The sequence below is a fragment of the Procambarus clarkii genome, chromosome 49 (assembly GCF_040958095.1).
Source record: "Procambarus clarkii isolate CNS0578487 chromosome 49, FALCON_Pclarkii_2.0, whole genome shotgun sequence".
Lineage (NCBI taxonomy): Eukaryota > Metazoa > Arthropoda > Malacostraca > Decapoda > Cambaridae > Procambarus > Procambarus clarkii.
In genome coordinates, this window is record NC_091198.1 from 10,451,895 (window position 1) to 10,479,717 (window position 27,823).

General features: G+C 47.5%; 1 protein-coding gene across 1 annotated transcript in view; it reads right to left on the reverse strand.

The window, feature by feature from the left end:
• The window catches only part of LOC123763305 (general transcription factor 3C polypeptide 3), a 627,296-nt gene that overhangs the window by 518,524 nt on the left and 80,949 nt on the right, over positions 1 to 27,823 (reverse strand). The gene's annotated exons all lie outside the window — the stretch shown is intronic.

Consider the following 27,823-nt stretch of genomic DNA (forward strand, 5'->3'; position numbering starts at 1 on the left):
AGCGTAAAGAAAAAACCCTACTGAACCTCAACTCATAAAATCCTGGGATATTTTTCCTTAGGGCGTCAAATATTTCCCGGAATGTAAGCTGAAACATATATATAAAAAATACAGTCTTTATCGGAGACGCCCGTAGCACGGAAAGACACAGCCATGATAGTTTTCCTGAAAATCTTAGGGGACCTTCCTCTGTCGGGGTCAAACCGACGTCAGCCATGAATGAATCTCTTCAGGGTATATTCGACTTCCGCCAACAATTGTTACCTGTCACCCTCGTGACAAAGCTTGCAAGGCGGACAGTTCCAATTGCCAATAAGAGCTGTCCCTTGGCTTCTACCAAGCGTCAATTGGTAGTCATTTTGGCGCTTACAATGACGAAATAAAGTAACTTCGGTTGGAAAAAAGAGGTGGACGTTGGCGTGTTGGTTGAATGCTCCCTGCCTTCTGGCGGGTTGACCCTGGCGTCGCCCTGGGTCAGAGACGGCCTGCGGGCACCACCACCACCTGCGTCCGATACCTCGGCTTCGGTTCCTCTCGCCGCCCCTTGATCTCCCATCAACATCTCCCGAACACAGCCACCAACTCCCTACCGAGTGCCAACGAGTAAACCTACCAACGAACATGACATTGCGCCAAGTAAATGCGGTTGAGCTGGAGAAAACGCTCATTCGATTGTTTGGTAGCCAAGTTGCAGGCAATCGGAGGCATGGAAACCCCCGCCAGTCCTGGCCAATCTTATGACGACACGACATTTAAAAAATCTCGTGAATATCGAGATTTTAAGTTTGACCCAAGAGATGTCCGCCCGCTTCCCCCATACCTCCACGACCCCCTTACCTTCCCCCAGGTCAAACTACCCCTACAACACTTCAAACTCCCTCAAGGAGAGGCAGCGGGAGCATCTTAAAACGCCCCCCTCACCCCCCTTAACCAATCACCCAACCAGGTAAACGACGCTGAAACTCACCGAAACACAGCGAACTCCAGTGAAGAAATCTTAGCGTCTAAGGCAGCGGCTGTGATGGCCCCTCTTATTACCGGTAATCGTACTTCCAGGCCCTCGGGCCAGACAAACATAAATTACCACAGCAGGAGGAAAAACGTGCTCCTGTTTGCTTCCACACAGAAGAATCGCCTCCTCGTCGTACGTCACCGTCGTACGTCGTCCTCCGTCGTCGTACGTCACCGTCGTACGTTGTCCTCCGTCGTCGTACGTCACCGTCGTACGTCGTCCTCCGTCGTCGTACGTCACCGTCGTACGTCCACTTCTTCAGTAAATCCACCTTCCTATTAATCCTCAATCTCCACCATTCATTCTTTTTAGTATTTTTTTGTTATTTTTTTTTTTTTTTAATCTGCAACGCTTGCAAATTGTTGTATTCTCTTGTTCCCTTTTGTGATTTGTTCTTTTTTTTTTGTATTTGTTGTTTTCCCCGTTGATTGTTCTATCGGTTTCAGGCTGTTCGCTATTGTTCATTTGAGCATTTTCTGTCGGGTCCTAAATTCCGTATGTAACTGCACTGTAGAATTGTTCGCATATTGTCAGTATTGTGTGACTTATAGTCGCTATCTTGCTACTGCTCCTCGAGTCGCTATCTTGCTCCCCCTCCTCCTCGAGTCGTTATCTTGCTCCTCCTAATCCTCTCATATGCTCATTATCTTGATTTTCATTTTCTTCCTCTAATTTTTCTCATTCTGTTTCGTCGCTTCCCCCCAACTCCATCCCATCATTCCCCACCAGAGAGAACCTCCCCCACCACCAGGCAATTTCCCCCCCCCCCCTCCCCACCCCCTTTCCCTCTAGCCCCTTTCCTAGGTTCTTTCCCCCCCCCCCACACACACATTCTTTGTACACAGGAACCTGTACACCTGTTGATTGACGGTTGAGAGGCGGGACCAAAGAGCCAGAGCTCAACCCCCCTCCCACCCCTCTCCTGCCGATGCAGTTATCATGATCTTGGCCAGGGCGTCTCCTTCCTCTGACCTTCAGAAGCCGCTGGTCTGCCGATCTTCCGGTGTTCGAGCGTAATGAAGGGCTCCCCCGGGCATAATTTTACAGGTCTTTCTCTTTCTCTCCCTGGCCTTATCAGGAGGAGTCTTGCCTCGCCTCTACCTGGCCTTCCTGATCCTCCTGAGCTTCGCTATTAGGGGTAAATAGCCTCCTCAACCTCACCCCGCAGACGTCTCAAGTGTGTGTGTGTGTGTGTGTGTGTGTGTGTGTGTGTGTGTGTGTGTGTGTGTGTGTGTGTGTGTGTGTGTGTGTGTGTGTGTGTCTGAGAATATATAAAATTGAGAAGCACTCCCATACTGTCGATGTCACCAACGGAAGGCGGACGGGTGACATCGACAGTATGTGCTGACGGACGGGGTGACATTCGGACGGACGGGTGACGTGCTGACGGAAACGGGTAGGTACATAGCTAGGAAGTACATCACAAGGTCAGACAGGGCGCTGACGGGCCGCAGAAGGAAGAAAAACAGGTGGAGACGGGGTGTGTGTGTGTGTGTGTGTGTATGTATATATATATATATATATATATATATATATATATATATATATATATATATATATATATATATATATATATATATATATATATATACAATCTTCGCCTCGCCACAAGGGGGGTATAATGACTGCTGGAAATTAGCAACCAATTTGCCCATTTTAGAATGCGCTAATTATAACTGACGTAATAACAATTACAGCCGCTAATATAAGCTTTTCAGGACTTGAAAGAACTTGTATATATATATATACGACTTATCTTGAACTTATATAAGAACTTGAACGAGCCAACACATTACTCAAGCTGATGAACCACAAGCTTAAAGATCAAAAGAGGTGTCACAGGCATTTTTGCCAAGATGAAAAGTTGCTTATTGTCTTCAACAATCATTGGAATTGAATAACCTTGAAAGTCTTGCAAGAAAAGTGATTGTCCAATCAGAGGCTGAATGCTCGTTTTGTATGACACACTATTGTCCTTAGTGGGAGTGTGTGTGTGTGTCAAGAGGGTGGTATGGATCCGTTGAGAACCAAGTGGTTCCCCTCAGGGGTCCCAAAGTGGTTCCTCTCAGGGGTCCCAAAGTGGTTCCCCTCAGGGGTTCTAAAGTGGTTCACCTCAGGGGTCCCAAAGTGGTTCCTCTCAGGGGTCCCAAAGTGGTTCCCCTCAGGGGTTCTAAAGTGGTTCACCTCAGGGGTCCCAAAGTGGTTCACCTCAGGGGTCCCAAAGTGGTTTCCCTCAGGGGTCCCAAAGTGGTTCCCCTCAGGGGTCCCAAAGTGGATCCCCTCAGGGGTCCCAAAGTGGTTCACCTCAGGGGTCCCAAAGTGGTTCCCTCAGGGGTTCCAAAGTGGTTCCCCTCAGGGGTCCCAAAGTGGTTCCCTAGGGCTCCTCTAGTGCCTCCTGGCACAGCTGCCTCTTTTGCTACAAAACATTTGCTAAGTGCTTTTTTTTAGAAGCAGAGTGAATGAGGTCCAGAGAACCCTGACAGCTATGGGATGTTATCAGGAATGTCTCTTGAATCTCCGGACGGAGGGAAGATGGGAGGGAAGATGCAGGAGGACAAGTGTGTTGGTGGGGGCTAGCATAGGTAGAGACGGATAGCAGGAAGAACCCCTGCAGTAGACGTGAACCCTCGCGATTGGACGTGAATCCCCCGCAATATTGGACGTGAACCGACACACACTTGTGTGTTTTGAATGCAGGCGTACATTAAAATTCTTCCAGGCCGGCGGATGTAATGTTTTTTTTATTGATACGAGCTTCCTGTTGGCCTCTCCAAGGATCTCCAAAAAGTATTTAAAGGATATTTACCTGCGTCTCCAGCTCCCGGCCACTGTCTGTACCTCACCCTTTCTTAACACGCCCCCTCACCCCCTTCCTAGCACCCCCATCACCCCTTCCTAACACCCCATCACACGTCACTCACACTGCCACAATTCCTAATTATATTGTAGAACTTTGTGCTATCCTCCCCGTTTAAGAAGTTTGTTAACCTGGAGGCTAACCTCTTTGTTTGTTAACCTCTATATACCTCTAGAGGTTTGTTAACCGTATATAATTCTCTGGCTGTATTAGAGGGTGGTTCTAGGCCGTGGAACTTTTCTATTCACTGTATCTACAGATTCTACGAAATTTAGTGAGATTTTAGGTAGGGGGATGTAGCCGTGTTGTATACAACACCGAAGGGGTAGGTTAATGAGGCGGCCATGATTGCTGTAGTTAATTTGATATTTTAATGGTTCTACGCTCATTTTGTTTTCTGTGAGCACCTTGGGACCATGTGGCATAGAGTAGTTGTATAAACTGTGAACCAGTCTTAGTGTGTCACAGAAATGACAGATAGATGTTAATCTTCTTGTTTGAAGAGCTGTTCACTTGAGACAGTTAAGCAAGTCCCAGCTGTGTCTGGGTACAAGTGACAGGATGAACAACCCAGCGGGTTTTCTTCCTATTGGGGAGAGATGTACATGCTGCTATGGCGGTATGTTCAATCACAAGATGAGTGGCGCTGCCCAATAAACTCGCCTCTCGGGGCAAAAATTTAAAAAAAATGAGAGGATTTGGAATGCCAAATAGTCACTAGACTTAGCATCTTCATCTAATGACGAGACGAGTGATGGAATCAACTAAGTGTGCAACACTTACCGGTCGAGTGTCTGATGCTTTGGCCACTTGGCAAGTGGCTCTAGGACTTGCCAAAGACATAATAAAGTATCTGCAGTTGCTCGGCATAGCAAATCAATTGTGAATTTTGCGATAATTGAGCCATTTTAAAATTCCAACACCAGGGGGGTCCATGACTCCCATTTCTCAAAATAGTCAGCCGGGGACAGTAAAGTTTTGAAGTAAAGTTAGAAGAAGTAGGTGGTCTATTTAGAGTTAACTAAACATAATAAGATTAAAGAAGACTATTTTTATTTGATTTATAAACAGGACATTGCAGCCCTTAAAACTGAAATGTCTTTGGCATACACAAGAGTGCAACAAGATCATTTACTTGCGTGTGGTCGAGGCTTGAAATCATTAGACGAAGGACTCCATCTTCGAAGCACTCGTGTTGCTCGAACAAGATGGTACACTGCATTGTTGATAAGTTCACTGGCTTTTGGCAAGCGAAGAGCCTCAACCGTCGTTGAAATACCGACAGAACATCTGGTTACTCGACGTGACAAGTCATGTCTGGTTACTCGACGTGACAAGTCATGTCTGTGCACTCTAGCCAGGTGACATTCCTTCAGGTGTACGAACTCGACCCCTGAGTTCGACTCGGACGGGTCTCCACGCCCCAACACCTTTTTCCTCATTGGAAAAAAAAAAAAAAAAAAAAAAACTGACAGTAACGGATATTTTTTCCCTCCACTTCAACCATACTCATTCCCATCAACTACGGGCTCACCATAGCCCGTGCTACTTGGAACTTTTTGTTCCAGGTAGCGAATCTACAACGTCGTCATCATCATTCCCATCAACCCTCTCAATGTCCCAAACCTCGGCAACGATACCTTGAGATGGTTTCGGGGCTTAGCGTCCCCGCGGCCCGGTCCCCTCGACCAGGCTTATCCCATATCCCCGCTTAATCACCAAAACGAGCACCCATTCCTGCCTTCCTCCCATCACCAAAAAAAAAAAAATTATACCTTATTCCCCCTCATACACCCCTCCCCCCCCCCCCATTTTTCCCACACTACAGTCTGTTGGGGGGCCCAATCCCCCCATACCCCAGGGGCCCCCCTTCACAAACCCTCTCTCAGCGTCTTGTCGGGTAGTTGTGGTAATTTACTTGCAACTTCGGGCGAAGTGGTTGTGACGGAAGTTTTAATTTAGCATTTTTGATTAAGCTTTGCAAGAGTAGAGGCTGGGGCGAAGCCCTTGTTGCAGCAGTCATGTTAATATTACGGCCGCCGCTGCTGCTGCTGCTGCTGCTGGTGTGTCTGCTGCTGCTGGTGTGTCTGCTGCTGCTGCTGCTGGTGTGTCTGCTGCTGCTGCTGCTGGTGTGTCTGCTGCTGCTGCTGCTGGTGTGTCTGCTGCTGCTGCTGGTGTGTCTGCTGCTGCTGCTGCTGCTGGTGTGTCTGCTGCTGCTACTGCTGCTGCTGCTGGTGTGTCTGCTGCTGCTGCTGGTGTGTCTGCTGCTGCTGCTGGTGTGTCTGCTGCTGCTGTGTCTGCTGCTGCTGCTGCTGGTGTGTCTGCTGCTGCTGCTACTGCTGTGTCTGCTGCTGCTGCTACTGCTGGTGTGTCTGCTGCTGCTGCTGCTGCTGCTGGTGTGTCTGCTGCTGCTGGTGTGTCTGCTGCTGCTGCTGCTGGTGTGTCTGCTGCTGCTGCTGCTGGTGTGTCTGCTGCTGCTGCTACTGCTGGTGTGTCTGCTGCTGCTGCTGCTGCTGGTGTGTCTGCTGCTGCTGCTACTGCTGTGTCTGCTGCTGCTGCTACTGCTGGTGTGTCTGCTGCTGCTGCTGCTGCTGCTACTGCTGTGTCTGCTGCTGCTGCTACTGCTGTGTGTCTGCTGCTGCTGCTGCTGCTGGTGTGTCTGCTGCTGCTGCTGCTGGTGGTGTGTCTGCTGCTGCTGGTGTGTCTGCTGCTGTTGCTGGTGTGTCTGCTGCTGCTGCTGGTGTGTCTGCTGCTGTGTCTGCTGCTGCTGCTGCTGCGTCTGCTGCTGCTGCTGCTGCTGCGTCTGCTGCTGCTGCTGTTGCTGCTGTGTCTGCTGCTGCTGCTGCTGCTCAACCCGTCCTCTAGCAAATTACGTCGCTTTTCGCTCGTATGCGCTACGACCAAAAAATGCCATAATTTCAAAATAAAAAAAAGTTGAAAATAACTTTTGGATTTTTTTTTTCAAAACAGCAAGTTAAGGTTATCCTCTGGTAGGTTAAGGAGGGCCAGGAAGACCTCCCAAGGTTTCAAAATGTCGTGAAAACCGTCAATTGAATGTTTCCTCTCCTAACTTAACAGTCTAAGCCAGAGGACCCAAAACAGAAAACGGGGCAGTACGTCACTTTAGTGAGCCGATTCCATTTTAAATTACGCCGTTTTTTTTTTTTTAGCCTTAGTGCGCATATGAGCGAAATGCGACGCAATTTGTAAGAGAACGGGTTGGTCTGCTGCTGCTGCTGCTGCTGCTGCTACTGCTGCTCCTTATATCACGAAATCATCATCCTAATTTCGTGACATGAATTGTGCCAATTCATGTCTTGCCACTCTAATGTTAAGCCTCGCTTTGTCTTGACAATTATATATATATATATATATATATATATATATATATATATATATATATATATATATATATATGACAATGTCAGACCAACATTGGTCTGACATTGGTCATCATCACCAACATTGGTCATCTGTAAAATGACCTTCTGAAGATGTATTTAATATACGAAAGTACTTAAGGAAATTTCCTGTTTCATTTTTCCTCCGTGGTCTGACATTGTCACATTCTTAATCACGTGTTTATTTTCGTGATATACACACACACATATATATATATATATATATATATATATATATATATATATATATATATATATATATATATATATATATTATACTGATCCCTCAAATTGATATAGCTAAATGTCACTCGCTTCATGGCTATAATGTAAGTTTGATTATGATCCTCTGTACACCTGAGCCGGTCGGCCGAGCGGACAGCACGCTGGACTTGTGATCCTGTGGTCCTGGGTTCGATCCCAGGCGCCGGCGAGAAACAACGGGCAGAGTTTCTTTCACCCTATGCCCCTGTTACCTAGCAGTAAAATAGGTACCTGGGTGTTAGTCAGCTGTCACGGGCTGCTTCCTAGGGGTGGAGGCCTGGTCGAGGACCGGGTCGCGGGGACACTAAAAAGCCCAGAATTCATCTCAAGATAACCTCAAGATAACCTGATTAGTCCAGACAGTGTTGTGGTGATTTTGTCCAAGTTGCTATACGGATAAAGTTTGTTATTCTGACAATGACCATGTCTCCGTGTTGTGTGGTTATTGTGACGTTGATGTTATTAATGTAACTACTTTTTTATGAAAGCTTTCACCCTATTTATAAATGGGCAATTATTTACGAATACAGTTTTTAAATTGAATTGATATATTTATCAGTCACCTTACCTCCCTCCCTCCCCCCACTTCCTCCCTCCCCTTCCCTCTCTCTGTCCCTCCCTCTCTCCCTCTTCCCCCCCCTCTCTCTCCCTCCCTCCACCACTCCCTCCGTAGTGCGGATGTTACCAATCTGTCAAGGAGGAGTCAGACTGAGGTAATCACGGTGGGATTTACCCGATGGGAGGCGATTTCTGGTTCAAGAGAGAGAGAGGCAGGTAGAGCGAGCTTCCACCTGCCATCTGGCGTCTCCTAGTTAACAGGTGATTGCCGCAAGGCACTTTGGCCTCCACAGGTGCGTCGCCTGCCTGGCTGGCTGGGCTCCTGGGATGAGAAAGAACATCCCTTTCCCTTCCTCCTAGGATGGTGACCTGATGTTTGAAAATGTTCCAACCCCCCCTCCTTCCCTATTCTCTCCTCCATACCCTTCCCTATACTCCTAACTCGCTTCTTTCTAGTGTCCCCTCCCACCCATCTCTGTCCCACACCCTCCACCCATCTCTGTCCCACACCCTCCATAGTCCTGCATTAGTTCCATCCCGCCCCTCCCGCCCCCTCCCTCTCTCCCTCCCTCCCGGTAGCACGACAAACTATTATACAGAAGCCAAGTTAGTATTATAAGTAAGTGATCCGTCACGACCCAACACCTTCATGCTGGGCGACCCCTTCCCTCCACGCCCACGCCCGCACTCCCCCCCCCCCCCCCCGCCTACGCCCGCACTCCTTCCCCGCCCACGCCCGCACTCCTTCCCCGCCCACGCCCGCACTCCTCCCCCCCCCCCCGCCCACGCCCGCACTCCTTCCCCCCCCCACGCCCGCACTCCCCCCCCGCCCACGCCCGCACTCCCCCCCCCCCCCGCCCACGCCCGCACTCCCTCCCTGAACACACAACCAGTGAACATCAGACCACAACAGCAAGCCAGAAAGGTGTTGAACACGATTGAAAACTTACAAGACTCACCGCTTGAAAGATTACTCCAAGATGAGTAGGTAATGATCTGGGATCTTAATGATAAAGATCTGGGTAATGAGTAATCGAACAGTCGCGAGCGCTTTGGCCTGGGTTCGTATCCTGGCCGGGGAAAGATTGACTGGGCACCAATCCTTAACTGTAGCCTCTATTCACTCGGCAGTGAATGGGTACTTGGTTGTTAAACCGTTTGGCAGGTCGTATTCCAGGGGAACATCCCCCCCCCCCTTTATTAATAATAATTATCAAATATTAATAAAGAAATCACTAAACGTGAAAATGGGGGCTTCTTTAAATTTTATTTTGAAGTCGTGTACAATTTCACTGCCTTTTCACTACGGCCAATACTTTAGATATGCTCCATATTGTCTTACGATCGAGGTTTATGTCAAAGTGTTTCATCTAAGGTGTCTCTACATTTCTTTAGACAATTCCTCGACTTTTGTAACCTCTGTTAAACGAAGCTTTTGTTTTACCTCTAGTTAAACAAGGGTATTTTTCATACCCCCCCCCCCTGGTTAAACAAGGGTATTTTTCATACCCCCCTGGTTAAACAAGGGTATTTTTCATACCCCCCTGGTTAAACAAGGGTATTTTTCATACCCCCCCTGGTTAAACAAGGGTAATATTCATGCACGGGCATGAATAGCCCGTAATCTTGTTTTCTGCTTCAGATTGAGTACAGTTAAATTGCTGTCAGACGTAAAACATCTCAGCTACCCCAAACTCTAAGGGACTGTGCAGCCTTAGTCCTCCTAAGAGTTCCCAACGTCAAGAAACTGTCCTACTAAAGTGCCCTTATCCTAACCTACCAGAGGACCCAAAACAGAAAACGGGAGAGTATGTCAATTTCGTGAGCCGCTACCATTTTCTAGTACGACGATTCTTGGCCTTAGGTTGACTATACGTCAAAATGCGACGTGTTAATAGGACGGGTTGTGACGGTATGCTGTCACGGCCAATTTTGTCTCAGTTAGGAATTTTGCCTCAGCTAGGAATTTTGCCCCAGCTAGGAATTTTCGCAGCTAGGAATTTTGTCAGCTAGGAATTTTGTCAGCTAGGAATTTTGTCTCAGCTAGGAATTTTGTCTCGGCTAGGAATTTTGTCTCAGCTAGGAATTTTGTCAGCTAGGAATTTTGTCAGCTAGGAATTTTGTCAGCTAGGAATTTTGTCTCAGCTAGGAATTTTGTCTCAGCTAGGAATTTTGTCTCAGCTAGGAATTTTGTCTCAGCTAGGAATTTTGCCCCAGCTAGGCTGGAGTTCTCTAAACTACCTGTTCCTGAGTTTTGGTCGTTATCCAATGTTGTCTTTCCCCAGTCCGCATATGGTAGCTTGTCTGTGAATGATAATCTCTGTGACTCGGGAATGTTTTTCATCAGTTTAGTTATGTTCTCCAACATTAATCTGTCATCTTTGCAAACCCAGTAAATTCCTTACCTTTTTGTGCATCCTGGAGATACTTCTGTACAGCCCAGGTGAAATCTTATGTTACAGATGCAACACTTCACGCCTACATTACATTTTCCCAATACTCTCGAACACTCGCCACACCTCTCCATTGTCTGATGTATTGTATTTGTGGTACACTGTATGGATCACTTGTTGATGTCAGTCCTTTTAACTCTTTATAAAATGATATTTATATATTTAATATTTATATTATATGTATACCGTATATTTGTAATATTATGTATGTTATTTTGTTCAAATTTTATGGCAGGTACGTAGGTAGGGTAGCGAAGCTGGTCCCTGGTGCGATACAGGTGACCTCTTGTTGTCCCAGGTTGATGTCACCAGTTTCCAGTTACTCGATTTATAACACTGATTTATTCTTTGCTTGTATTCTTACAAGGAATTTTCCGCCTCATTTCCGGCTTGCAATGGTACTCACTCACTTTATAACTAATTACTAGATCCACATTTCCATATTACACTATATATTTTCCGTATTTTATCCCTGTGGGACGTGCCCTGGGGTAGGCCTCGTGGCTTGTGTAAACACAGCCTAGCTGATGCCGCCTCTTGACACTATTCTATATTTCTAGTATTCTATATTTATAATAGTCTATGCACGATTTTCTTACACTTCCAACTTATATGTGTGTTGTGATACCCGTTCCACTTCACTGTTCCATATTTTTTCCTCATACCCTACCCGCATGTACACAAAGCCTCGTGCACTGGCTCACACGTGAAAATTTAAATTTAAATTTTGCCCCGAGGGGCGAGTTTATTGGGCAGCGCCACTCATCTTGTGAGTGGACACACCGCCATAGTGACAGTATTGGGCAGCGCCACTCATCTTGTGAGTGGACACACCGCCATAGTGACAGTATTGGGCAGCGCCACTCATCTTGTGAGTGGACACACCGCCATAGTGACAGTATTGGGCAGCGCCACTCATCTTGTGAGTGGACACACCGCCATAGTGACAGTATTGGGCAGCGCCACTCATCTTGTGAGTGGACACACCGCCATAGCAGCATGTACAACACTCCCCAATAGGAAGAAAACTCCTGTTTATTCTCTATTTAACACAAAGTTCCATTGTTAATGACTGTTTTCAATTTTCCAGCGGGTCACTATGCACTTTGAGATGTCTGTAATCAGTAATCCATGGCTGTAGTCCTAAGAAATCCCGGTTAATGTCACGATTTTAACGGAGGGCGCACGGTACGTCTTCCCCCTCCCTCGACACGACCTGACCTGAGGTCGAGGAAGGCAATTTTGGCAATTTTTTAGAGTAGTTTTTCTTTTGTAGTCGAGTCTTGGGTATGAAGTATTCAATATGGTCTCCTTCAGCGCCTTCAGCAGCCAGCACATCTGCTCGTTCATTCCCACATATTCCAACATGGGAGGGGATCCCCAACATGGGAGGGATCCACAGAAACTTGATGACTCTTCCCTGATTGGTAAGTACTCTCACAACTCTCTTAATTTCAGCGACTATTGCACGATTTTCTGCCTGATTTTTACTTGGGCTTTGCAGTGCTGCTTTTGAATCGGTGCAAATCACTGCACCATTAGTGTTCCGTTCAAGAAACCTTAACGCCATAACAATGGCAGTTAGCTCTGCTTGCGTTGAAGAGGCATAGTTCTCAATACGTGCTTTTTCTTCATTTCTGCGTTGGAAGGTATTATCCTTGATTACCGTGTATGCTGCACCAGCCCTGCCATTGATAGGATTAGATGACCCGTCAGTGTAGATTTAATCTAGTTCATCTCTGGCTTCTTTATAAATTTCCTCGAGATACTTGTGCCTCATTTCTTGTGGTATCATGTTGGATTTTTTCATTGCCATTTCATTGATCTTGCATGAGTCATCCTCCCAGGGAGGTAACCTCTCTACAGGCAGGAGCTCACGGGCTTGCTCAAGCAGGTGAAGCTCTTCAAGGTAGCAGACTGCTCTGTGATGCCATTTTTTGCTTCTCCTGTTTCCCACTGAAAGTAGCACAGAGCTCAGTTTTTTCTTGGCAATATCATTGTAAAGGGGATCTCTGGCTATCCTAATTGCAAGCTTAGCATTCAGCTCCTGAATTCTGCTTTTAACACTGGGAAGGGACAACTCCTCTCGTAGATTAGACGTTTTGGCAGTCCTTGGAACTCCAAGAATGATTGTCATGGCTTCATTTTGAATGCTTTCAAGCCTTTTCATATCGCTTTGGGAGTAGGTGCACAGAACTGGTGCGGCATAGTCTATGACGAAGCGCACATAGGCTGTGTACATCATTTTAAGCACGGCAATAGAGGCTCCATGTCCATTCCAGGTCATAGCTTTCAGTGCCCTGAGTCGACTTTTGCATGTTCCTATGAGTTGATTGAGCTCCTCTTTCTTTACCTTGTTAGAGCCGACAGTGACGCCAAGATACCGATAGTGGTCAACCCATTCAAGTGTTACACCATTAATTTGCAGTTCATTTGCTCTCCGCTTGTGATGGGAGTATGCCTTCGTCTTGTTTGTGGAGAGAGTGAAACCGAGCTCAATACATTTCCTTCCGAGGAGTTCAATGGACTGTTCAATTTTTTCCAAGGTGGGAGCTTGTATTAGGACATCATCTGCATATCCCACTTGTTGTGTTCCTTCTGGAAAATCAATATTTGCAATGGCGTTCATAAGTACATTGAATAGTGTAGGGCTTAAGACTCCGCCTTGGGGGGTCCCGAGTTCCATATTCATTGTTCTGGAGACTGCTCCAATGAAGCAAACCTTGGCTTTCCTTCCTGTGAGGTAGTCTTCAACCCATTTCATGAGTCTCCCCTTGACACCCATGCATGCAAGCTCGTCCAGGATCGCAATCCCCTGTGCTTTGTCGAAGGCTCCTAAGGCATTTATGTGATGTCATTGTAAACTCGTCCCTTCACTTTTGGGGGCATTATAGTACGAATAATGACCAATAACGGAGAACCAATTATATCCAAATCCTACTGAACTATAAACTATCTACTAAATAATAGTGGTCAAACATGTGGCTAAAACAAGGCACATGTGTGGAATATCATAGTGATCGAGGTGGATCTTCATGCTGGACTACCACCCTCATAACTATACAAAGTCACTTGTGTCTACAGGTCGGCGTTCAATCCCCGACCGTCCAAGTGGTTGGGCACCATTCCTTCCCCCTCCTCCCCCCCTCCGTCCCATCCCCAAATTCTTATCCTAATCCCTTCCAAGTGCTATGCAGTCGTAATGGCTTGGGGCTTTCCCCTGAAAGTTCAATTCAATGGTGTACTCACCCAAATTCCTTCGTTGTCTGTGGCTGGGGAGGTCCTATGAGGCGTCCTGTACAGTCTTCACCGTTCCTGTGACCCATCACTGCACCTCCCGTGCACCTTTAATGATAAGAGCCCAGTAGGCTCAGGAACCTGTTCACCAGTTGATTGACAGTTGAGAGGCGGGACCAAAGAGCCAAAGCTCAACCCCCGCAAGCACAATTAGGTGAGTACAATTAGGTGAGTACCTTCTTATCAACAACAACACTCGATATCACACTTCATTTTCTTGCCTCCACAAAAAAATAACTCCATGTGTCTGTCTCCGACCCACTATCGCTAACGTGACAATTACACGTCAAGGAAATTAATTTCGTGTCAGCATTTGAGTGCAACAAACGAACAAGGCGACCTGTAGCGTGTCTCAAGCCTGAGTGAAGAAGAGCCTCAATTACGGGTGATTCACTCGTTTCGAGACAATGTTATGACACAAGAGTCGCTATAGTTCCCTTTGGTGAATGTATTTTAGTCCGAGATTTCCACCCCCTCTTCGACCTCTCTGAACTATTTAACTTAGTTGATATATTTTAAGAAATGTGAATTCCCTTAGTTTGATATTATTTCAAATAATCGGAGTTGGGATTTAAGACTAATTTCTACAAGAAAGAATTATTTTATTTACGGGACTGTGTCGATTCATGTTAACCCCTCGAGACTTTGAGTCGCTGTTATGTCGAACCAGTGACCGTCCAAGTGGTTGGGCACCATTCCTTCCTCCCTCCGACCCATTCCAAATCCTAATCCTGATCCCTTCCAAGTGCTATATAGTCGTAATGGCTTGGCGCTTTCTCCTGATAGATCCCTTCCCTTCCGGAACAAGTGCTTCCCTGACGACTTTTGTTGGACCCCCCCCCCCCACGCTGTAAATGCTTCACCCCACACATACTACAGATACACAACTACAAATAATCGCCAACAGAACCTAAACACCTAACCTAATTTAAAGCTAACATTAATTTTAAATTTACGATGAACTTTAATGTAAAATTATATTAATTTTACATGAGAACACACCTATGCAGGCGGTGAGTCAAAATAACGTGGCTGAAGAATGTTGATCAGACCACACACTAGAAGGTGAAGGGACGACGACGTTTCGGTCCGTCCTGGACCATTCTCAAGTCGATTGTGAGAATGGTCACAATCGACTTGAGAATGGTCCAAGACGGACAGAAACGACGTCGTCCCTTTACCTTCTAGTGTGTGGCCTGGTCATCAACACACCTATGTTTAATGCAGTTCGCGGACCTCCACTCTTGAAACAGTATTGGTTGCCATAATCCTTGCACTCGAGCGCTTATATGAGTCCAAAGTGTACACGTTAATTGTAAGTGACTCCTTGTCATCCTTGACTGCCCTCAGCTCCCCAAGGCATAACTGTGACGTGCTTGTCTCTGAAGCTAGACACAGATATGATGAAATAATCATTGATGGAGTCAGAGTTTGTCTTCTGTGGATTCCTTCCCATATTGGCCTCCGAATGCAAGATTGAACTGATGAGTTGATCAAGACTTTTGCTCGTAAAGAGGGAATTGATTGCCATCTTGGACTGCCTTTGAGCAGCCTGAGGGCAGCAATATTCCGCGAACATCAACAAAATCTCGTAGACTTGAGGCAAAGTGAAATTCACACCAGTTACTCCATCTATCATCATTCTATTATGCAGGAAGAACCGCACGTCTATGGGTCATCCAATAATGTTAACAGACTTCTAGATGTTACCATTGCTAGGCTTAGGCTCGGCTACAAGTACCTCTGGCAGTTTGTAACATCTGCTGATGTAGATTTTACTAAATGTAAACTCTGTCAGCAGAACTATTCACATACTTTGCCTCATTATATAATGGAATGTGAAAAAATCGCGGAATTCAGAGATAACACCATCAATGGAGTCCAATAAATGTGTAAGTACTTCATTCATAATGATGTACTGCCAGGAATCTTAGCGAAGTATTCAAAATTTGCTTACTGTAGGTGAGGTGCAGCGTACACATGACTAAAGCTGCCGCCCAGTTGGGTGGGTGTGGAGCAAGACTAGTAACTGTGTGACTCACCATAGATGTAAAGTGCATTGTATAGTGACTGTTGTGAGCCTCTTGTTGAATCACTTGTGATATAAAAGATTATCGATGTGTATATGTATTTGTGTAAATGATTATGTATTTGTATATATGATTGTACATATATATATGTACATGTATATATAACATTAATAATTCTGTAATTAGCATCAAAAGATTGTCACTTGCCTAGCTAAATGAACTCTGGAGTTCAGTTCCTGAGCCCATTATGTGCCTCTGTAACCCTTTCCACCACCACCCACAGGATGGGTATGGGGTGCATAATAAAGAAAGAAATTGAAATAATGCAGTTTGTTAAAATTGAGGAATATACGACTTGGGGGGGGGGCGCCAGCCGGATTAATGAGCCTAGCCTGAGGACAGGTCGCAGCACTGCCATACCACCTCCCATCTCCCCCATCACCATCTTCCATCTCCCTCTTCCCATCACCAACCTTCCCATCACAACTCCCTCAACGATGCCAGTGGAAAGAAGCCACTCTTCCTGTCAGGCTCGGCGGCTTGGGTGTCCGCACCGCCACCCAAATTGCTGTCCCAGCCTTCCTGTCTTCATCCTCAGCATCAGATGACCTGGTTAAGGAAATTCTACCTGACAACCTGTGTGACTTAGCAGGGATACAGGACCCCCACTACACGGAATGCGACACGAAATGGGGTGCCATGACAGACCCAGCACTCAGACCAGCCATGCCGAAAGCCAAGAAACAATCCAGCTGGGACAGTCCCATTGTAGACGAAGAAGCCACAGCTTTGCTGGAGGCAGCAACAACCCCCAGTGATCGTGCACGCCTCACAGCTGTGCAGGCTCCCCATGCAGGGGACTTCCTTTTGGCAGTCCTTATGCCTGCGACAGGCACACGTCTTGTTCCGCAGGAGCTCCGTATTGATTGTAACTTAGCCTTAAACTAAGTTCATTCCTAACAGCCAGTAATACTAAGCTCATCCATTAAATGAGCTTCAAATGAGCAAATGGAGGAACATTAGCTCATAGTCTAACAGCTCATAGTCTGTTTGTTCCATCAGCACCAGCCATGATTCCCAGGCAGAAACAAAGTCCAGTCCGTTGTGCCTTCTGGGGAACAGACTCAGGGGCTGCTGGCCACATGTGAGTCAAGTCATAGTCAAGCCATATGTGAGTCAAGTGAGTCATTGCCAGGCGTTATCTTGGCCGGAAATTAGCTTTCTCTTCAAGTCCATTCCCGAGACACTGTTGAGTTTGTTGGTGGCGGGGCTGGGTGATAGGCGGGAGGTGAGAGTTAGACAATGGCAAAATTTCCTACAGTGTCCCATTGAACTCTGCCCTGCCGATAGCTACTGTTATCCATAGCTACTGGTACCCATAGCTGCTGGTATCCATAGCTACTGGTACCCATAGCTGCTGGTATCCATAGATACTGGTGCCCATAGTTGCTAGTATCTCGCTCAAGCACAGTTAAAGTATCAGAAGGCCCTTCAACCACCGACTTGTCTCATAATTCCACAGGTGGTCATTATTGATCTGTCTCAGAAACCTAATTGAAGACTATTCACCCGAGGCTGCTGATGCAGGCAGAGACTGAACCAGGCAGTTTATGCAGCGGGGGTCGTTAAGAAACTCACCAGCAAGTCCAACTTGGAAGGAAGGAACTATCAGGGGGGAAAGCGCCAAGCCATTACGACTATATAGTACTTGGAAGGGATCAGGATAAGGATTTGGGATAAAAAAAAATTTAAACAAAATCCTGTAGCTTGCAAACCATTTCAAGGTTCGTGGAATGTCCATATGCTAGAGGAAGGATCATTTCAACAGGACTATGTGATCTTTTTTTTCACATAGTCCTGTTGATATTTTCTTCAGTGTGCTTTGATATGTGTTGTTGTTGATGATACCGAAACAGTGGAGAGCGTAGTCAGGTGATAACCCAAAGGTCTCGGGTTCGATTCCCGCGGTAGGACAGATATATTTGGTCACGTTTTATTTCCCCTGAAGCCGCTGTTCACCTAGCAGTAAATAGGTATCGTGGGGAGCAAGGTAACTGTTGTGGATTCAAAGTCCTTCCAATAATGTAATAATTTACGACTTTCGCAATTGCAGAGAAACTCAGACGAAACGAGAATATTTTTGACTGCGTTAATAATTTGCGCTCGCTCAAGATCGCAAACCCATTGTTCACCAACCTGTAGAATGTAGATGTTGTGTGTTTACCTCTTCCAACTCCACAAGTAGCAGACGGCAAGTCACAACAACCTGGCTGAACATTAGACAGCCAAGCCTCGCGTCTGAATATAGAGGTGGTGATGACATTTCGGTCCATCTTGAACATGGCTTGATAAAATGGTCCAGGATGGATAGAAACGTCACTACTTGCTGTTTTCAGATGTGTGGGGTGGGTGTCAGGTGTGTGGGGTGGGTGTCAGGTGTGTGGGGTGGGTGACAGATGTGTGTGGGGTGGGTGTCAGGTGTGTGGGGTGGGTGACAGATGTGTGTGGGGTGGGTGTCAGGTGTGTGTGGGGTGGGTGACAGATGTGTGTGGGGTGGGTGTCAGGTGTGTGGGGTGGGTGACAGATGTGTGTGGGGTGGGTATCAGGTGTGTGGGGTGGGTGACAGATGTGTGTGGGGTGGGTGACAGATGTGTGTGGGGTGGGTGACAGATGTGTGTGGGGTGGGTGTCAGGTGTGTGTGGGGTGGGTGTCACGTGTGTGTGGGGTGGGTGTCAGGTGTGTGTGGGGTGGGTGTCAGGTGTGTGTGGGGTGGGTGTCACGTGTGTGTGGGGTGGGTGTCACGTGTGTGTGGGGTGGGTGTCACGTGTGTGTGGGGTGGGTGTCACGTGTGTGTGGGGTGGGTGTCACGTGTGTGTGGGGCGGGTGTCACGTGTGTGGGGGGTGGGTGTCACGTGTGTGTGGGGTGGGTGACAGGTGTGTGTGGGGTGTGTGTGGGGTGGGTGTGGGGTGGGTGTCACGTGTGTGTGGGGTGGGTGACAGGTGTGTGTGGGGTGGGTGTTGGGTGTCACGTGTGTAGGGTGGGTGTCAGGTGTGAACAGAGATAGAATAAAGTTCAGTTCAAGGTTGTGCAGTGAGCTTGAGAGTTTGAAGTCAATTAAGGACTTTCTAACTTAATCTAGATGATGTGCCACTGGTCGTACACCATCAATGACGTACAGCTGGTCGTACACCATCAATGACGTACAATGGTCGTACACCATCAATGCTGTACAGCTGGTCGTACACCATCAATAACGGACAATGGTCGTACACCATCACTGCTGTACAGCTGGTCGTACACCATCAATAACGTACAATGGTCGTACACCATCAATGATGTACAATGATGGTGAACCATCAATCAGTGCATGCCACATTGTTGTGAACATCGCATGCTGAGAAACGTTTAGATGTTGCTTCAATCTTTCCCATCTCTCGGAACAGTAATTGCAAAACTTGGGCTTTGTTGCATTGTTCAAATTGATTGCCTCTGTGCCACGATTCACCACATTTAACACCTGCAAGGTTCATTGTGCCGTTTCAACAGCGAAGGAAAATGCATTTTAGAGTTGTGTTCAAGAATTCATTGAAGCCGGTTTCCGCTCGCAAAAAAAAAAAAATGAATGAAATCCAGGAGGCGATCACCAATGTTTCTTCCGCGCGTATTTACGTGTTCAGTGAGTTCATTCATAAACACGTGCCCTAGTGACTTATCAGCTGGTGGCGCTGCTCTACCAGCTGATTCCCACGTGTCATTGTTTATTTACTCTGTGTGAAGTTGTATAACTCTCCCATAATGGCTGTTTTTTAACTCAGCTGATGCTCTATGCTCTTTTTTTTTTGGTAACCAATGCTGCTTTTGTGTAAATTGTACTGAAAATTATGCAGGGCACATAAGTACAATTTTTTTTTTATACTGTCCTCTAACGTGACCTGGTTCTGGTACAAGTTATACCAACAGGTCCCGTTTTTTGTTCTCAATCGAGTGTGTTAGTTTCAGCATCGAGTGGAATGACTCTTGGAATGTTAAAATTGATTTTTGAGAAACTACTTCATTTTCTTACGATATTGTTCTTGTTAACTGTGTTATTAACAAGAAATGTTATTAATTAAAATGTTATTAGTTATTAAAATGTTATTGTGTTATCTATCACAGACAAAGCTCTAGTACTGATGTAGTGTGATTCTTGGCGAACAGGCTGAACATTTTCCTGTGGCTGATGAGTTTCTTGATCCACCACTCACCACTTTCTTGAAAATGGTCTTCAATCACTTTCATCACATCACTTTCTTGAACACTCTCTCTTCTAAGTTCATGTATTAGCATTGAAGTATTGTGTGTGAGTTGCAGAGATTGCATTACAGATGTGTGACATTACAGATGTGTGACATTACAGATGTGTGACATTACAGATGTGTTACAGATGTGTCTTTTGGGGGTTTCAAGGATTTGTTTTCTGTGAACTCGTCAGTTGTTTGAAAAACCTCTCTCACTTTCTTCTGGCTTCCTCTGGTGGGGTTGCAGATTCGTTTGTCTATTGAGAAAGATTAAGAATTATACAGAGAGTAATCAAGTATAATAATCCGGCTTCCGCTGAAGCCAGAAGCCTCAGGAAACCCTCGTGACTTCAGTAGAACTCCAGGTTGCAATTCTTTTGACCATGTCGTGGACTATAGTTGTCTGGTGCGCGAGTCTGGAAACACCCAACACACACAGGTTCGAATCCACACAACGGCTCCTACGGTTTTTCTCAATAAGAATTGTGTTGTTAATCTTTATTGAACAGTTGCTGGTGACTGGTGGTGGAGGGAGGGTACTGGTGGTGGTGGAGGGAGGGTACTGGTGGTGGAGGGAGGGTACTGGTGGTGGAGGGAGGGTACTGGTGGTGGAGGGAGGGTACTGGTGGTGGTGGGAGGGTACTGGTGGTGGAGGGAGGGTACTGGTGGTGGAGGGAGGGTACTGGTGGTGGAGGGAGGGTACTGGTGGTGGAGGGAGGGTACTGGTGGTGGAGGGAGGGTACTGGTGGTGGTGGGAGGGTACTGGTGGTAGAGGGAGGGTACTGGTGGTGGAGGGAGGGTACTGGTGGTGGAGGGAGGGTACTGGTGGTGGAGGGAGGGTACTGGTGGTGGTGGGAGGGTACTGGTGGTGGAGGGAGGGTACTGGTGGTGGAGGGAGGGTACTGGTGGTGGAGGGAGGGTACTGGTGGTGGAGGGAGGGTACTGGTGGTGGTGGGAGGGTACTGGTGGTGGAGGGAGGGTACTGGTGGTGGAGGGAGGGTACTGGTGGTGGAGGGAGGGTACTGGTGGTGGAGGGAGGGTACTGGTGGTGGAGGGAGGGTACTGGTGGTGGAGGGAGGGTACTGGTGGTGGTGGGAGGGTACTGGTGGTGGAGGGAGGGTACTGGTGGTGGAGGGAGGGTACTGGTGGTGGAGGGAGGGTACTGGTGGTGGAGGGAGGGTACTGGTGGTGGAGGGAGGGTACTGGTGGTGGAGGGAGGGTACTGGTGGTGGAGGGAGGGTACTGGTGGTGGAGGGAGGGTACTGGTGGTGGAGGGAGGGTACTGGTGGTGGTGGGAGGGTACTGGTGGTGGAGGGAGGGTACTGGTGGTGGAGGGAGGGTACTGGTGGTGGAGGGAGGGTACTGGTGGTGGAGGGAGGGTACTGGTGGTGGAGGGAGGGTACTGGTGGTGGAGGGAGGAGGGTACTGGTGGTAAGGGAACCTGCCTGAGGCAACGGAAGGTTTGTGGTCTCAGTAGGTCAGTCAACCCACTACCACCACCACCACATGCAGCCCACTCTGCCACCGACACGCCCACCACCACCACCACTACCACCACCACTACCACCACCACATGCAGCCCACTCTGCCACCGACACGCCCACCACCACCACCACTACCACCACCACTACCACCACCACCTGCAGCCCACTCTGCCACCGACACGCCCACCACCACTACCACCACCACCACCTGCAGCCCACTCTCCCACCTACAAGCTTATCCTATTACGCTTGCTAGGCCTTAGCCTGTGTGTATTTGCTGAATTTCAACTCTTGGGTCCCGCCTCTCAATCTTCAATCAACTGTTGTAGCGTTGTTGGGCCGCTACGGCTGAGTGGACAGCGCTAGGGATTCGTAGTCCTAAGGTTCCGGGTTCGATCCCCCGGTGGAGGCGGAAACAAATGGGCAGAGTATCTTTCACTCTAATGATCCTGTTCACCTAGCAGTAAATAGGTACCTGGGAGTTAGACAGCTGCTACGGGCTGCTTCCTGGAGATGTGTTACAAAAAAAAGGAGGCCTGGTCGAGGATTGGGCCTCGGGAACGCTAAGCCCCGAAATCATCTTAAGATAACCATCATCTCAAGATAACCATGCCGGATATCTACCCACAACTCTGTGGTTCGTTTTGGTAATTAGTATCCACCTGTCTCCGTGTTCGTGTCCCTCTCAACTCGTCTTGCCTGTTCTTATCTTCCCTCTCAATTCCTCAGAGTATTTTGCATGTGGTGATCATATCTTCGCAGTTCATTCTCTCAATTCTGGCACTTACCCGTTTCCATTTATCTAGAAATTATAGAAATTTGTCATATCGTAGAACTGATCTGGAATGCGAAGGTCATCAGTTGTTTTGTTTATTGTATTTGCTCTATGGGGCGAGTTTATAGAGCAGCTCTAATCATCCTGTGAGTGTGTAGAGTTCCCCAGGGAGGCTCATTAATGTGTCTTAAAGTCGGTCCATACATTATGGGAGCCGGTCGGCCGAGCGCTCCAATCATCCTGTGAGTGTGTAGAGTTCTCTAGGGAGGTTATCTTGAGGTTATCTTGAGATGATTTCGGGGCTTTAGTGTCCCCGCGGCCCGGTCCTCGACCAGGCCTCCACCCCCAGGAAGCAGCCCGTGACAGCTGACTAACACCCAGGTACCTATTTACTGCTAGGTAACAGGGGCATTCAGGGTGAAAGAAACTTTGCCCATTTGTTTCTACCTCGTGCGGGAATCGAACCCGCGCCACAGAATCACGAGTCCTGCGCGCTATCCACCAGGCTACGAGGCCCCTCTAAATCTATCGGGAGCCTCATTAATGTGTCTTAAAGTCGGTCCATACATTATGGGAGCCGGTCGGCCGAGCGGACAGCACGCTGGACTTGTGATTCTGTGGTCCTGGGTTCGATCCCAGGCGCCGGCGAGAAACATTGGGCAAAGTTTCTTTCACCCTATGCCCCTGTTACCTAGCAGTAAAATAGGTACCTGGGTGTTAGTCAGCTGTCACGGGCTGCTTCCTGGGGGTGGAGGCCTGGTCGAGGACCGGGCCGCGGGGACACTAAAAAGCCCTGAAATCATCTCAAGATAACCTCAAGATTCGCAACCCTGCACATTAAACTGAGGTTAGTTGGTTAATGTGTACCTTATATCTTGCGTTGGTTCCGATAGATTCAGATTAGATAGTTGCGCTGATATTGATCTAATGGTGCTACATAGCCTTCCCGGCTTGGTGCCTTCTTTGATAATTGCTTACATTGATTCCGGGGGTCAAGGCCCCCAGCGGCCCGGTCTCTTGACAACACCACCTCAGAATTCAGACTCTCCTATCATTTGGTATCTTAATTATGCCCCGTTGCTACCTGTTTTCTTCCTAATCTTGCATTTGCTGGAGTTAAACTCTAGTAGCCACTTCTGAGATCATTCTAGCCATCTGTGGCGGTTGATTTACGTTTCTCTTCAAGGGGAAATCTAGCGGTTTGTGAGGCTGTTTTTACCAGTACTAAATTTATGTATGTTTTAAGCCATTTTGGAGGCTAAATTAAGGCCATTTTGGAGGCTAAATTAAGGCCATTTTGGAGGCTAAATTAAGGCCATTTTGGAGGCTAAATTAAGGCCATTTTGGAGGCTAAATTAAGGCCATTTTGGAGGCTAAATTAAGGCCATTTTGGAGGCTAAATTAAGGCCATTTTGGAGGCTAAATTAAGGCCATTTTGGAGGCTAAATTAAGGCCATTTTGGAGGCTAAATTAAGGCCATTTTGGAGGCTAATTAAGGCTAAATTTAAGCTATTTTGGAGGCTTTATAAAGGCCTCCTTTCCTTCACTTATTCCACTAAACTATTTGTGTAATGCTTTTATGATCTTGCGTGGTATGTATATGTTGTATTATTCACCTATAGTTCAACGGCTCCTGTCTAGCTTTCTCTTAATATATTTGCAAAAACATGTGCTGTTTTCCAGCTTTCTGTGTGTGTGTGTGTGTGTGTGTGTGTGTGTGTGTGTGTGTGTGAGGGAGGGAGGAAATACGGTGTTTTTCAAAGCAAAAAGAGGTGCTGAACCTGCAAGTATTGACATAACTATTATTATTTAACGACAAGGACCTGTCAGGTCTAAACAGTATTGAAACTGAGTGCAGTGGAGGAGATTGAGTGCAGTGGAGGAGATTGAGTGCAGTGGAGGAGACTGAGTGCAGTGGAGGAGACTGAGTGCAGTGGAGGAGATTGAGTGCAGTGGAGGAGATTGAGTGCAGTGGAGGAGACTGAGTGCAGTGGAGGAGACTGAGTGCAGTGGAGGAGATTGAGTGCAGTGGAGGAGATTGAGTGCAGTGGAGGAGACTGAGTGCAGTGGAGGAGATTGAGTGCAGTGGAGGAGATTGAATGCAGTGGAGGAGATTGAGTGCAGTGGAGGAGACTGAGTGCAGTGGAGGAGACTGAGTGCAGTGGAGGAGACTGAGTGCAGTGGAGGAGACTGAGTGCAGTGGAGGAGACTGAGTGCAGTGGAGGAGACTGAGTGCAGTGGAGGAGACTGAGTGCAGTGGAGGAGACTGAGTGCAGTGGAGGAGATTGAGTGCAGTGGAGGAGACTGAGTGCAGTGGAGGAGACTGAGTGCAGTGGAGGAGACTGAGTGCTGTGGAGGAGACTGAGTGCTGTGGAGGAGACTGAGTGCAGTGGAGGAGATTGAGTGCAGTGGAGGAGACTGAGTGCAGTGGAGGAGACTGAGTGCAGTGGAGGAGACTGAGTGCAGTGGAGGAGACTGAGTGCAGTGGAGGAGACTGAGTGCAGTGGAGGAGATTGAGTGCAGTGGAGGAGGCAGTAAAGACACCATTAATCTGAGAAATTACGATCCTGTTCCGACATTGTTACGGTTAATGATCCCTAGCACCACAGGGAGGAGTAATGATTGATCCCTAGCACCACAGGGAGGAGTAATGATTGATCCCTAGCACCACAAGGAGGAGTAATGATTGATCCCTAGCACCACAGGGAGGGGTAATGATTGATCCCCAGCACCACAGGGAGGAGTAATGATTGATCCCCAGCACCACAGGGAGGAGTAATGATTGATCCCCAGCACCACAGGGAGGGGCAATGATTGATCCCCAGCACCACAGGGAGGAGTAATGATTGATCCCCAGCACCACAGGGAGTAATGATTGATCCCAGCACCGCAGGGAGGAGTAATGATTGATCCCTAGCACCACAGGGAGGAGTAATGATTGATCCCCAGCACCACAGGGAGGAGTAATGATTGATCCCTAGCACCACAGGGAGGAGTAATGATTGATCCCTAGCACCACAGGGAGGAGTAATGATTGATCCCCAGCACCACAGGGAGGAGTAATGATTGATCCCCAGCACCACAAGGAGAAGTAATGATTGATCCCCAGCACCACAGGGAGGAGTAATGATTGATCCCTAGCACCACAGGGAGGAGTAATGATTGATCCCCAGCACCACAGGGAGGAGTAATGATTGATCCCTAGCACCACAGGGAGGAGTAATGATTGATCCCCAGCACCACAGGGAGGAGTAATGATCACTGATTACTAGTGAATGATCACCAGTAGAGGTCACTCATTCCCCATATCTTAAATGAGGAATGCAAAGGAATCCCTCATAATCTGACTCTTGCCAGCCCTCCCCACCACCCACCCATTCCTCTACCTTTCCCCTATTCCCCTTCTACACCCCCATCACCTCTCCCATTTCACACCATTTCCTGCATTACCTCCCACTTTACTCCCTGTTTTGCATTATCTCTCTCTCCTTTATGCACAACATTCTTCCCCTCTCCCCACCCTCCTATTCTCTACTACCCCCCCCCCCCTCCCTTTCCACCTTCCCCACCTATCCCCTCATCCACCACGTCACCATCCCACTCCATCAATAATATTTACTCGCCCCTTCAAAACACTATTGATTAACTAGAAGGCCAGAAAGACTAACCCAACTTTCTTATCTAAGGTAAATCAACTCTGGACCAATCTCAGCCTCGCTGCAAAATGTGCAGAATCAATTTGCATAGAAATTACCTTCGGATCACGCAAGAGACGTTTCTTAATCTTTTTTGTTTTTAAAACTCTAAATATTTTTTTTTCTCCCCTTTACAGAAATTCTATTGTTTCTTGTTTTAAGACTGATTAAGGTCTTGGGGTTTCTTGGGGCTGAGATTGGTGGTACGTGTGTCTTGTGCTTGTCTGAGTGGGCTTGTTTGAGAGTGCTTGGCTGAGAGTGCTTGGCTGAGAGTGCTTGGCTGAGAGTGCTTGGCTGAGAGTGCTTGGCTGAGAGTGCTTGGCTGAGAGTGCTTGGCTGAGAGTGCTTGGCTGAGAGTGCTTGTCTGAGAGTGCTTGCCTGAGAGTGCTTACGTAACAGCGAGTATGGGAGAGACAAGGTTATGACTGACAGTACAGGAAAGGGTATGACTCTACTGGCGATTTACTTGAGTTTTTGTTAACTTTAAAGAGGATGTCATTCTCCACCTTGTCTATTCCGCTCAGTATCTTGTATGTGGTGATCAAGTCCCTTTTGTTACTTATCTCTACTTAAGCTGTAAGAATGGGTTCGCGACTAGAATACGCAGCATCCAGGTCGGTGCTGCGTATTGTAGTAATGGCCTGTGATAAGATAAGATCATTAATGGTCCCAAGTGTCATATCCTTGACAATTCTCCGAGTGTGAGCCACTGTTTCCAGCCCGTCAGGTACTCCTAGCTATCACAACGTGTCACCTGTACACGAGCCTCACACACGAGGACAGTATCAGATGCTGTTTGACAATCTAGGAGACGAAATCTATCCAATTTTATATAATCGGATCGTGTTGTGTATTGATCTTGTCAACAAACTCTATTAGGTTTGTCAGGCATGACTTTTCACCTTATTAATCCATGCTGTCATTCCGTTTATTTGTCATCCAGGTGCTTCATTACTCTCAGCCTGATTACCTGATTCGGTAGTTTGCAAGGAATGTGTGTCAATGTAGACTGAGACACCTTTTCTATTTTTCCAGATTTCTGAGAGATCTTCGGTTTGGTGGTGTTGGTGGTGTAGTTGGTGGTGGTGGTGTTGGTGGTGGTGGTGGTGTTGGTGGTGGTGTAGGTGGTGGTGTAGGTGGTGGTGTTGGTGGTGGTGGTGTTGGTGGTGGTGTTGGTGTAGTTGGTGGTGGCGCAGTTGGTGGTGGTGTAGTTGGTGGTGTAGTTGGTGGTGGTGTAGTTGGTGGTGGCGCAGTTGGTGGTGGTGTAGTTGGTGGTGTAGTTGGTGGTGGTGTAGTTGGTGGTGGTGTTGGTGGTGGTGGTGTTGGTGGTGGTGTTGGTGTAGTTGGTGGTGGCGCAGTTGGTGGTGGTGTAGTTGGTGGTGTAGTTGGTGGTGGTGTAGTTGGTGGTGGCGCAGTTGGTGGTGGTGTAGTTGGTGGTGTAGTTGGTGGTGGTGTAGTTGGTGGTGGCGCAGTTGGTGGTGGTGTAGTTGGTGGTGGTGTAGGTGGTGGTGTTGGTGGTGGCGCAGTTGGTGGTGGTGGTGGTGATTTAAATGAGAAGATGAGAATGAGACGTCCCAGAGAGGCTGCAACCTTGTGAAAGAGACCAAGGAACATATTGACGGTGAAAATTTTAAAATACATCTCTCCCTCGCACTCACAGAGTCACCACGCACTCTCCCTCGCACTCACAGAGTCACCACGCACTCTCCCTCACACTCA